Source organism: Penaeus monodon, unplaced genomic scaffold (assembly GCF_015228065.2).
Source record: "Penaeus monodon isolate SGIC_2016 unplaced genomic scaffold, NSTDA_Pmon_1 PmonScaffold_990, whole genome shotgun sequence".
Taxonomy (NCBI): Eukaryota; Metazoa; Arthropoda; class Malacostraca; order Decapoda; family Penaeidae; genus Penaeus; species Penaeus monodon.
Window position 1 is genome coordinate 1,755 of NW_023665325.1, and position 12,187 is coordinate 13,941.

Below are 12,187 nucleotides of genomic sequence, written 5' to 3' on the forward strand. Positions count from 1 at the left end.
ATAGCCACATTACCAAGGTTCCCATCAGGCTCTATTATCTTCTCTTTTGATATAGTGTCATTGTACCCCTCCATTCCACAGGAGGAAGCATCTTGGATTGTGGCAAATTTCTATGAAAGGAACTTTGCATATGTCAAGGAAAGGCTAAGAACAGACTTTAATATCATAGCCCCACCTCCATATTTAATAAAAGAAGGAATAGATCATGTCTTACAAGGCACACTGCTAAGATTCAACAACCATTTCTATAATCAAGGCAAAGGAACAGCAATTGGAGCTTCAGTCTCAGTGGCTATAGCTGAAATCTTTGTACATGCTAGCATAGAAAAGAGAAGACAGAATTTAGATAAGCAGCCAGCAGTTTTCTATAGATATATTGATGATATCTTTGGAATTTTTACTGGCACAGAGGCAGAACTCTTGGAATACCACCAAGAGTTAAATAATATACACCCAGACTTGAATTTCACAGTAGAATACAGCAAAAAGGAGTTGCCCTTCCTAGACACTATGGTGTATTTGGATGCAGAAGGAAAAGTGCAAACCTCGGTGTACCATAAACCATCAAACACACACCAGTACCTGCATTTCCAATCATGCCATCCCCCAAGCCTCAAAAGGTCTTTACCTTACTCTCAGGCACTGAGAATTAAAAGAATAGTAAGTGAGCCACACAAACTAGAAGAAGCTTTAAAAGACATGGTCAGTTTCTTCACAAAAAGAGGATACTGCAAGAGAACACTAGGATCTGCTTTAAAAAGATTAAAAGAGGCCAACAGGGAAACAATCTTAGAAAGAAAACTAAGACCAGAACAAAACCGCCTAATTTTTCCCATGCTATACTCCCCATCCTTAGAAGGAGTCCTAAACTACTCTCTAAAAGAAATATGGGAGTGGGTAATAGAAAATGCAGAAGGAACCCCATGGGAAAAGAAGTTTACGGCTTCACACCCTATGATAGCTTGGAGAAAAGGAAAGACTATAGCTGACCACCTAGTCAGAGCAGAATTCCCTAGACCTCTCCAATATATTAAAGATACCAATAAACAATAAAAGAAAACTTGTAAATACAAGAAAAAGGAAAGAAACAGAGTATAAAAAAAGAATGGCATAAAGTAAAGAAATACCCAAACAGGAAAGGAGAAGGCAATATAAACAAAAATAATAAATTATGGGAGATATATGTTATATTTATTTATACAATTCTCTTGAACATTTATACACAAAGAAAAAGAGAAATTGGAAAAAAGGAAAAGAAGCAAAAATCAAAAAAGGAAAAAGATACAACAAATACCAACACCCCTCCGCATATTTACTTTTTCCTACAAATAGAACCAAAGATCTACACTATATATAGATAGATCATATAAGAATAAATACATTCTAACCCAGCACTACAAAGAAAAGAAAAGAAATAAATTGAGCAAAAGAAAAATTACAAAAACTTCAAAAATTAAAAAAGGAGAAAGGAAAAAGAAAAAACAAATCTTTTCCCCATTTCAAAAGGTCTCCTTGCAGTTGATACACAGGAGATAGACTTTAAAAGAATCAAACAACAATTTAATCTCTAATACTCCTAACAAAAACAATTTAAAAATGTAAACAAAAAAAGACAAAATACCAAGAAGAGAAGAAGAGAGGAGGCTGAGCCGAGGTGTTCACCCAGGCAAAGGGCAGCAAAGGAACTGGGGAACATGGCCCTCCATACCCAGAGCACAGAAATCCTATGTAGACTTTGAAAAGTTACATCACTTATCCAGGATTTCCATAGACTTTTATTTTAGTTTTTTATTTTTAAATCATAGAGGTTATGGTCTTAAAACCTCTTAAGGACTAGTAAACCAGGATTTAAGTTCTGATATGTGTTTTCCAGTCCCCTCTCTTGACCGATTTTTTACCGACTTTAGTTCGATGTATTTACCATTTACTTTTTACACACAAATGGTAATGAGGAAACATCTTTTCTTCCTTTTTTGGTATGTTTTGAATGGTATTTTTAACACCGAAGTTACTGAGAAACAAGCAAGGTTTGACTGTTTAATATTTTTTACAAATTTGTACAAAAGGTCTAAGTATTTTTAGTGTTTAGTTACCCCTGCCTTACATTTTCTCTGGCTTACTGGTAACTTCTCAGTTTTCTTTGATGGTAAGTAGTAAGTCCCAACCTAGTCCTCAGTCCTGCGACATTACCCTCCCCTCTGCCTTTTACTTAAACTTTATGATTTTTAAACTGTGTTTTTCTTTCAGGATCCAGGCAGTTGAGACAGGATACTCCAAGTAGAGAACCTAACCCACCCATCCTGACCATTAGTAGCCCTCCAAAGGGTTCCTGCCAGGATCCCCCCTTTGTTATTTTCTTATGTCCTGTGAAGAGGAGATGAGACTTCTACTTTGCATGTTGCATAGTCACCTCACACCGATGAGAGGAAGCTTCAAGGAGGCAGGCAGGGTACTCAGGAAGTGGGAGCCCTTCCCCAGGCGCCCCCCCCCCCCCCCGCCATGACCGGAAGGACCTCGGAAGTCGGTCACCTTTACCGTGTGACTCCTCTGGAGTCTTTGTTCCCTTGTATATATTGTATCTTTTGGAATAAAGACTTCAGTTAACCTCTTTCACAGCACCTGATGAAGCCTCTGGCTGAAAGCGCTAGTGCTTAGAGTTAACTGTTAATTTTAAGGATTACATGGTAGTTTCTCTCCTCTATTCCTTGAATTAACTTATTATATTGTCTTTGCCCGCCCAGCAAGACATATATTTACCAAACAAAAAGCCCTGTATTTTGCACATGACTAGTCCTTGTAAGGACTCTTGAAAAACGATTTTGATACCAGTCTCTGCCTGACCAGCAAGACTTTCTTTGAAAGACCGAGTTTGTACTAGTCTTTGCCTGCCCAGCAAGACTTGTGTTTGTGTTTGAGAGCTAGATACCAGTCCTTGCCTGCCCAGCAAGACAAAAAATTTGTTTTCCTAATGTTTCACATGATTAGTCCTTTTAAGGATTTGTTGTCTTAGCCAGCCCAGCAAGACAAAAGTAGCACATGAGCAGTCCTTATAAGGATTATATGAAGTATATGAAACAAAGCTGACCAGGTACACACAAAGTCTTTTAAAATTATATATACAGTGAGAATATCTTAACTGATCTCCTCTTTCTATTTTTTCAGGTGCCATTAGACTTCTGCTGGAGTTTCCTGCAGTGTGTTAATTTGTCCTCGGAGATTTCCCTCTGGCCTCAAAAGTGGACTGCATACACACCCCTCTGGAAAAACAGCAGTTGTTATTTCTTTGGCACAGATATTGTAAACTGTATAATAAACAGAGCTTGTAATATATGGTTTGGATAAAGGAATAAAGAGAGAAACAAGGTGATATATGCAATTTTAATTACTCAGAAAATAAGAAAAGGAAACTAAAAGACTGAGAAATTAAATATATTTATAGAAAGATGCCTATGACACGAGCAAACACTAAAATAAGGAAGAACACTAAAGGACCAGTAGAGGAGGGTATTATAGATGAAATGGTCTCAACTTTGGGAAGTAGCTTAGACCCTGTCTTCCAACAAGCAATAGGAAATACAAATATAAATAAACAGTTGTTGAACAACCCCTTAGCCCTGAGAGGAGGATGGAACCACCCGCTGGCTTGGGCAAACACAAGCCCAGCAGTCCAAGCATCCCCCTTGGCACCCCTATTACTAGGTGGAGAAGTACAGCTAGGCTTCCCTGAAGACCCTTTCAGAGATGAAATCCACAATTTACAAGACCACCCCCCGTATCTACACAAGATGAACAAACAGAAATAAAAGATATGGCAAAATTATATAAAGAGGAAACAGTACAGCAAGCTATAGTAAAATACCTAGACAGATGTGAATTGAAGGGAGTCACAGATAGATTTGAACTGATGTTGCAGAACATAGACAGTAGGATGAGGGACCTACCACCCATGTGGGTAATTGAGATGGGAGAGTTGATCTTGCAAGGAGCAGCAAGAAGATGGCAAGGCCTAATGGCAGCAGCAATTAGGGCAAGCACAGTAGAAGTGAGGAGGAGAATAATAGAAGAGAAAAATAGACTGAAAAGAAAATACCCTCACTCCTATAGAAGAATCTGCCATGATGCTTATACCAGAGCTAAGCTTGCCGCTAAAAAAATTGACAAGCTACAACCCCCCAGAAGTAAATTCTATCTGTTACAAGAAGGGACCCCCCTCATACAGTATATGAATGAAAGAACAAATATGGAAATGACAGGGGAAGAAAGAGACATGGTTCTGAAATGCATGAGAGACATAGGCATAAACTCTCATCCAGAAGAACCCGAACCCCTGGAAGATGAACAGAAAGAAACAGAAAATGAAAACACAGAACCAGATCAGTTAAATAGAGAACAAGAAAATGAGAAAGAACAAAAAGAACAAGACAAAGAATCAGAACATAACCAAACAGAAACTGAACAGGAGAATGTAATAGAACAAAACATTGAAGCATGCTTCCCACCTCCACCTCCTAGTAATGAAACAGAGGAGACACCTCAAGCAGAAAAGGAAGCCTCGGAGGAAAGAGATAATCATATTGACCTACCCCCAAGGGGAGAGGACAGTACACAGATCTCCCTCCCAATGAACAATACCATAAGGAGCCCAGGCACCCTTGAATTATTCCTGCCAACTCCACCTTCCCCTCCTTGTCCTTCAGGACTTATAGAAAGGGAAGAAGCTTGTAATAAGCTCTTGGAAAAGGTAGTAGGAGCAATAGGCCAGTTGGAAAAGGTCATTGCCAATCTCAATGATAAGATCATAGAGAAAGATACAAACAAAACTGAACACAAAGAACAGATAAACCAAGAAACAGAGCAAAACATAGAGAATGAAGAGGCTCCACAAATACAAAAGAAAAAGAAAAACCCTGAGACATGGATGTCTTTGAAAAGCTATGCTAAGAGGAAAACAGAGGAGGAAAGGAGGAAAAATAAGAAACAGCCAAAAAACGGACAGAAACAGAAAAAAACAAAAAATGCAATACAACAGAACACAAAGGGGGCCCAAACAGGTGGAACAACTGCCCAGAAACAGAAAGAGCAAAGATTTGCCAGGCAGCACCCACCCACACGGGTACCCACCCACAAGATGAGGAAAACCCATCTAACCCCTTACCCCAAAGAGCAAAGAAAACCCCAAGTCTCACACCAGAGAAGGTGGCAACCTCACTACCCAAACCACCCACAGAACTGGAGAGAAGCTCCACAAGAGCAAGAAAAGATACAAAACAAAGTCCGCTACCACAAAAATTATCAACAACAAAGGTTCCATGGGCAGAACCCACACTGGATAAGCCACCTCAACCATGGAGGCCACCTCCCAGGCATGGAAGATTTCCTCAAAGAGGAAATTACCAGTGGGCCCAAGGGCCAGCAGGAGGAAGACAGTGGCAAGAAGGAGGGTACGGCAGATGGGGATGGAATTAATAGTATCTGAAGTACCCATGACCAGAACCCAACTCTCTGTGCTCAGCAAGGGAAGATCTTTTGTACCTGGCCCTCCCCCAAAGAAAGCCCTTTTGGAGAACCTAGGAAGCTCTATGAATAGATTAAAAGAGCAAATAAACAAAAGATTTGCAGATTCCCTCTTGCCAGGCCAAGTAAATGATGAATCACTTAACAAAAAGAGGAGAAATATGCCTAAACAACTCCCGTTGAAACAGAGAGAGAGCATTCCTACCAAAAAACTTCCAGGTTTAGAAACAATGATCCATTGTGAAACCATGGAAGTAGGAGAAAAAATCTTAAAGGGCAGCCTCCCAAACATGAGCAAACAAGAAAGAGAGGCCCTTAAAGACCTAGCTCAAAACCCAGACCTAGTCATTAAAAAAGCAGACAAGGATGGGGCTTTAGTGGTTCTGAAAAAAGAAAGCTATATAGCAATGGGTGAAGCACATTTATCAGATACAGAAACATACATCCCATTAAATAATCCAGATGAAGCCCTTCAAGTCATAAAAAGACAAAGCAAGATCCTAGTAAACCGTTTCTATACCTTGGATAACTCAGGAAAAGATGGAGGAAACAGAAGGAGTTTTTTGGCAGGCCAAAGAGATGCACTACTGGAGCATGAACCAATAATCCCACACTGGTATATATTACCAAAAACCCACAAGAAAAAAGACCCAGATACAGGCCTATGGCCAGGGAGACCAGTGCTCAGTGGATGTAATGCTCCTACCAGACCAGTAGACAGATTGCTAACAACGTATCTCACTCCTCTGCTGGACCTCCTTCCAGAGAGATTGCAAGATACCACAGCCTTTTTAAAGAAAATAGCCACATTACCAAGGTTCCCATCAGGCTCTATTATCTTCTCTTTTGATATAGTGTCATTGTACCCCTCCATTCCACAGGAGGAAGCATCTTGGATTGTGGCAAATTTCTATGAAAGGAACTTTGCATATGTCAAGGAAAGGCTAAGAACAGACTTTAATATCATAGCCCCACCTCCATATTTAATAAAAGAAGGAATAGATCATGTCTTACAAGGCACACTGCTAAGATTCAACAACCATTTCTATAATCAAGGCAAAGGAACAGCAATTGGAGCTTCAGTCTCAGTGGCTATAGCTGAAATCTTTGTACATGCTAGCATAGAAAAGAGAAGACAGAATTTAGATAAGCAGCCAGCAGTTTTCTATAGATATATTGATGATATCTTTGGAATTTTTACTGGCACAGAGGCAGAACTCTTGGAATACCACCAAGAGTTAAATAATATACACCCAGACTTGAATTTCACAGTAGAATACAGCAAAAAGGAGTTGCCCTTCCTAGACACTATGGTGTATTTGGATGCAGAAGGAAAAGTGCAAACCTCGGTGTACCATAAACCATCAAACACACACCAGTACCTGCATTTCCAATCATGCCATCCCCCAAGCCTCAAAAGGTCTTTACCTTACTCTCAGGCACTGAGAATTAAAAGAATAGTAAGTGAGCCACACAAACTAGAAGAAGCTTTAAAAGACATGGTCAGTTTCTTCACAAAAAGAGGATACTGCAAGAGAACACTAGGATCTGCTTTAAAAAGATTAAAAGAGGCCAACAGGGAAACAATCTTAGAAAGAAAACTAAGACCAGAACAAAACCGCCTAATTTTTCCCATGCTATACTCCCCATCCTTAGAAGGAGTCCTAAACTACTCTCTAAAAGAAATATGGGAGTGGGTAATAGAAAATGCAGAAGGAACCCCATGGGAAAAGAAGTTTACGGCTTCACACCCTATGATAGCTTGGAGAAAAGGAAAGACTATAGCTGACCACCTAGTCAGAGCAGAATTCCCTAGACCTCTCCAATATATTAAAGATACCAATAAACAATAAAAGAAAACTTGTAAATACAAGAAAAAGGAAAGAAACAGAGTATAAAAAAAGAATGGCATAAAGTAAAGAAATACCCAAACAGGAAAGGAGAAGGCAATATAAACAAAAATAATAAATTATGGGAGATATATGTTATATTTATTTATACAATTCTCTTGAACATTTATACACAAAGAAAAAGAGAAATTGGAAAAAAGGAAAAGAAGCAAAAATCAAAAAAGGAAAAAGATACAACAAATACCAACACCCCTCCGCATATTTACTTTTTCCTACAAATAGAACCAAAGATCTACACTATATATAGATAGATCATATAAGAATAAATACATTCTAACCCAGCACTACAAAGAAAAGAAAAGAAATAAATTGAGCAAAAGAAAAATTACAAAAACTTCAAAAATTAAAAAAGGAGAAAGGAAAAAGAAAAAACAAATCTTTTCCCCATTTCAAAAGGTCTCCTTGCAGTTGATACACAGGAGATAGACTTTAAAAGAATCAAACAACAATTTAATCTCTAATACTCCTAACAAAAACAATTTAAAAATGTAAACAAAAAAAGACAAAATACCAAGAAGAGAAGAAGAGAGGAGGCTGAGCCGAGGTGTTCACCCAGGCAAAGGGCAGCAAAGGAACTGGGGAACATGGCCCTCCATACCCAGAGCACAGAAATCCTATGTAGACTTTGAAAAGTTACATCACTTATCCAGGATTTCCATAGACTTTTATTTTAGTTTTTTATTTTTAAATCATAGAGGTTATGGTCTTAAAACCTCTTAAGGACTAGTAAACCAGGATTTAAGTTCTGATATGTGTTTTCCAGTCCCCTCTCTTGACCGATTTTTTACCGACTTTAGTTCGATGTATTTACCATTTACTTTTTACACACAAATGGTAATGAGGAAACATCTTTTCTTCCTTTTTTGGTATGTTTTGAATGGTATTTTTAACACCGAAGTTACTGAGAAACAAGCAAGGTTTGACTGTTTAATATTTTTTACAAATTTGTACAAAAGGTCTAAGTATTTTTAGTGTTTAGTTACCCCTGCCTTACATTTTCTCTGGTACTGGTAACTCTCAGTTTCTTTAGATTTGAAATGTCACAAAAAGGGGTTTTCTTCAACCTCATCATAATTAATAAAAAGTCAATTGCAAAGCCCAAAATCCATTTTCTAAAAGAAAGAAACTATGATTTAAATTAAAGAGCACTATAAAATTTAGAGAATAGAACGATTACAAAACACTATTTTAGTATACTTGCCATATTTCAACCTCAAAGGAAAAGGAGTATAGAAAATAAAATCCATATGTAAAGGTTAAGTCACATTTGATTTAAAACTCTACACATTGGAAGTTCAATTCTTAAAAACCATAAAATAAATTCCTAACATTCCAAAGAAAAGAGCTACTGTTATGCTGGTAAGAAATGAACTAGTTTTCAATACAATAGAAGATTTCTCAAATTAAAACTTACATTAATTTATTCACTAAAATTCAAAGGAGAATTTATAGTACAAATTTAAAAAAAGAACATTACAAGTTAATACACCATATACGTTTTCACTTTCCTAAGTAATTGTACTTTAAAAGGGGAGGCATAACTATTTCCAAAATGAAGTTTTAGTCTGAAATCGAATGAGACATTTTAATTCTAAATTAATGCAACTGGAATAAAAGAAAAAGTCTTTTAGACCCAAAAACTAGGCTAAAAAAGGATATTTACAAATAACAATATAAGTCCATTCAATTCTCATTTTTTAATTTAAATTGTTAAGTCTTAAAATAAAAGAATGATGCACAAAGGGAAATTTATCAGCATGAGCATATTACAGGCAATTCTGAAGATCGGATTTGTAGATTACGACAAAAGTCTTGAGAACAGGTTTAGATATATGTCTATTAGAAAAAGTTTAATTTAACTCAAAAACGGTAAAAATTTTACTATCTAGTATAGATTATTGAAATATACATGAAATAAAATAATTTAGGATACCCAATCAGGATACAGCAAATGACGTGTAACAGTTAACAGATAAAGAATTGCAAAGTGAATTAATACATGTCCTACTAGAAGTGTATTATGATGGTCTAACCTCTATTAACAGATAAGTTTGAGGTCATCTTTTGATTACGCTAGTGATGTATACCTTACTTTACACACATGTATGAGAAACTCTTTTCTTTGATGAGTTTAAACACCAGTCAAACGCTTTACGTAATTTTTGTACAGAATCTAGTTTTTAGTGTATTCCCCTGCTTACATACCGCAGACTTCTCAGTATTGATGTAAGACCAAATCATGAAATTTATTCTATGGAAATGGTTTCTTCAGATCATGATTAGACGATACTCAGGCCCCCCCCCTGACGAGCTCAGTCTCCGGACCCCTTGTTATTTTTTGGAAAAGATTTTCACAAGCCTACCGAGAGAGGACTAAGGAGAGTATCAAATAAGCTTCCCAGCAGACATATACAAACCGGAAGTCTTACTTTAGTGAACATCCTGCCAGACTTGAAAAGTGTACATTTCCAGCAGATGGTTTGTGGAAAGACCTTGTGCAGAAAATTTGTTTTAAGTACATATATCTTAATATTTGTCTTGCCCAGCAAGACATATTTAAATAAGTATTGCCTGAGACCTTTTAAAACTGATCCGTCCCTCCCTTTTTGACTTTATTTTGAGTATGTGAGATTTGAAGTAGAAACCTCGAAAGCTTTTTCAGTCACATGAAACATTAAAGTTTGAGAAAAGAAATGGCATTTAATATAGAATATAAACAAGACTAAAAAAAATTGAAATAAAGAGAACAGAAACAGGGCCAATTGGATCTGTGAGTCTTCCCGCAGTAAATACAATTAACACCCTGCCTAAGGGAGACACTTGGAAAAAAAGCATGATCTTGGCACAGTATTAATAAAACAGATTAATAAGGAATAAACAGAACAAGAAACAAATAATAGAAAATAAAGAAATAAACTGAAACAAATTAGAAGATGAGCATGCAGCAAACAAATAGGACATACAGAGTAATAGAGAATGATCTTGAAAGAAGAACCTGCAACAGCAATAGAAATAAAAAATAAAAAAACTAAAACCCTACCCTAGAGAGAACACCACGCTGGCAAAAAAGTACAACAAATCATGGCCTATAATAAATAAGCAGGATGAGAGAAGATAATCAAATAAACCCAACCCTAAGATGACAAACAGAATAAAACAATTAAGAAAAGAAGAAAAACAGAAATGAACAAGAAATAAAGAAATAGACATTGAGCTCCACCCATGTAATGAAAAGAACTCAAGAAGAACTAGGAAAGTAAGCCTAAGGAAGACAGCAATCTCCTCATGAAACATAAGAAGGAAATAAACTCCCTCCTCCTAGAAAAGCTTGAACCAGTAAGCTGCCATAAAAGATTGCAACTAAGAAGATCTAGTACAAAGACCACAGTAAAAAGAAACAGGAAAACAAGAAAGAGAGTCCAAAATACAAGAAAAGAAAAACCCTACAGAGGAAAACTACTAAGGAAAACAGAAGAAAGAGAAAATAAACCAAACGACAGAAAAAAACAAAAATGATAAAACACAAAGGGCCAAGAAATCAAAAACAAGACAGACACCACACACGGGTACACACAAATGAGGAACCATCTCCCTTACCCCAAAGCAAGAAAAACAAGAGAGGGCAACCCCTCCCAACACACAGAACGGAAAGCTCCAAGGAAAAGATAAAAATCCGCTACCAAAATATCACACAGGTTCCTGCCCCAATGATACATACCAGAGGCACCTCCAGGCGAAGATTTCCTCGGGAATTACCTGCCCAGGGCCGCAGGGACTGAAGAGGAACGAAGGGGAGAATTAATAGTATCTGAAGTACCATGAGACCAACTTGGCAGCAAGGGAAATCTTTTGACTGCTCAAGAAATGGAAACAGACTATGAATAATAAAAGAGAAATAACAAGATCAGACCCTTTCAGGCAATAAGAGATCACTAACAAAAAGAAAAAGCAAAACTCCCTGAACAGGAGGAGCTTTACAAAATTAGTTTCTGATCCTTGAAGATGGAAAAAACTAAAGGAGAAAAGAGAAACAAAAGTAAGAGCAAACCAGACCACAAAAACAGAAAGAGGGGCTTAGTCTGAAAAGAAGCATGCAACACATACAAACAAACAACATCCTAATAATCAGATACCTTCCAAAAAGACAAACAAGATCAGTAACTCAACTTGGAAACCAGAAAAGAGGAGAACAGAAGATTTTTGGCAGCAAGAATCACACGGCATACCAATACCCACATGGTAAAACCAACCCAAGAAAAGACCCAGATAGGCCTATGCCAAACCAGCTCGTGGAGAATGCTCCACCAGACAAGAAATGCAACAAATCCACTCCCTGCTACCTCCTTCAAGATTCAAGAACCAAGTTTTTAAGAAACCACATTACCAAGGTCCCATCAGGCTCATTATCTTCTCTTTAATAGTTCATTGTACCCTCCATCCACAGGAGGAGCATCTTGGATTGTGGCAAATTTCTATGAAGGAACTTTGCATATGTCAAAGCTAAGAACAGACTTTATATCTAGCCCCCCTCCTATTTAATAAAGAAGGAATAGATCATGTCTTACAAGGCACACTGCTAAGATTCAACAAATTTCTATAATCAAGCAAGAACAGAATTGAGCTTCATCTCAGTGGCTATAGCTGAAATCTTTGTACATGCTACATAGAAAAGAGAAACAGAATTTAGATAACAGCCAGCAGTTTTCTAAGATATATTGATGATATCTTTGGAATTTTTACTGGCACAAGGCAGAACTCTGAAT

General features: G+C 37.3%; 1 long non-coding RNA gene across 1 annotated transcript; it reads left to right on the top strand.

Moving 5' to 3' along the window:
- The first annotated feature begins 2,586 nt into the window (after positions 1-2,586).
- Positions 2,587-3,367, top strand: LOC119572150. The gene is made up of 2 exons (XR_005228696.1): positions 2,587-2,684; positions 3,163-3,367. It is a non-coding gene; the product is annotated as an uncharacterized LOC119572150 (long non-coding RNA).
- The last annotated feature ends 8,820 nt before the right edge of the window (positions 3,368-12,187 follow it).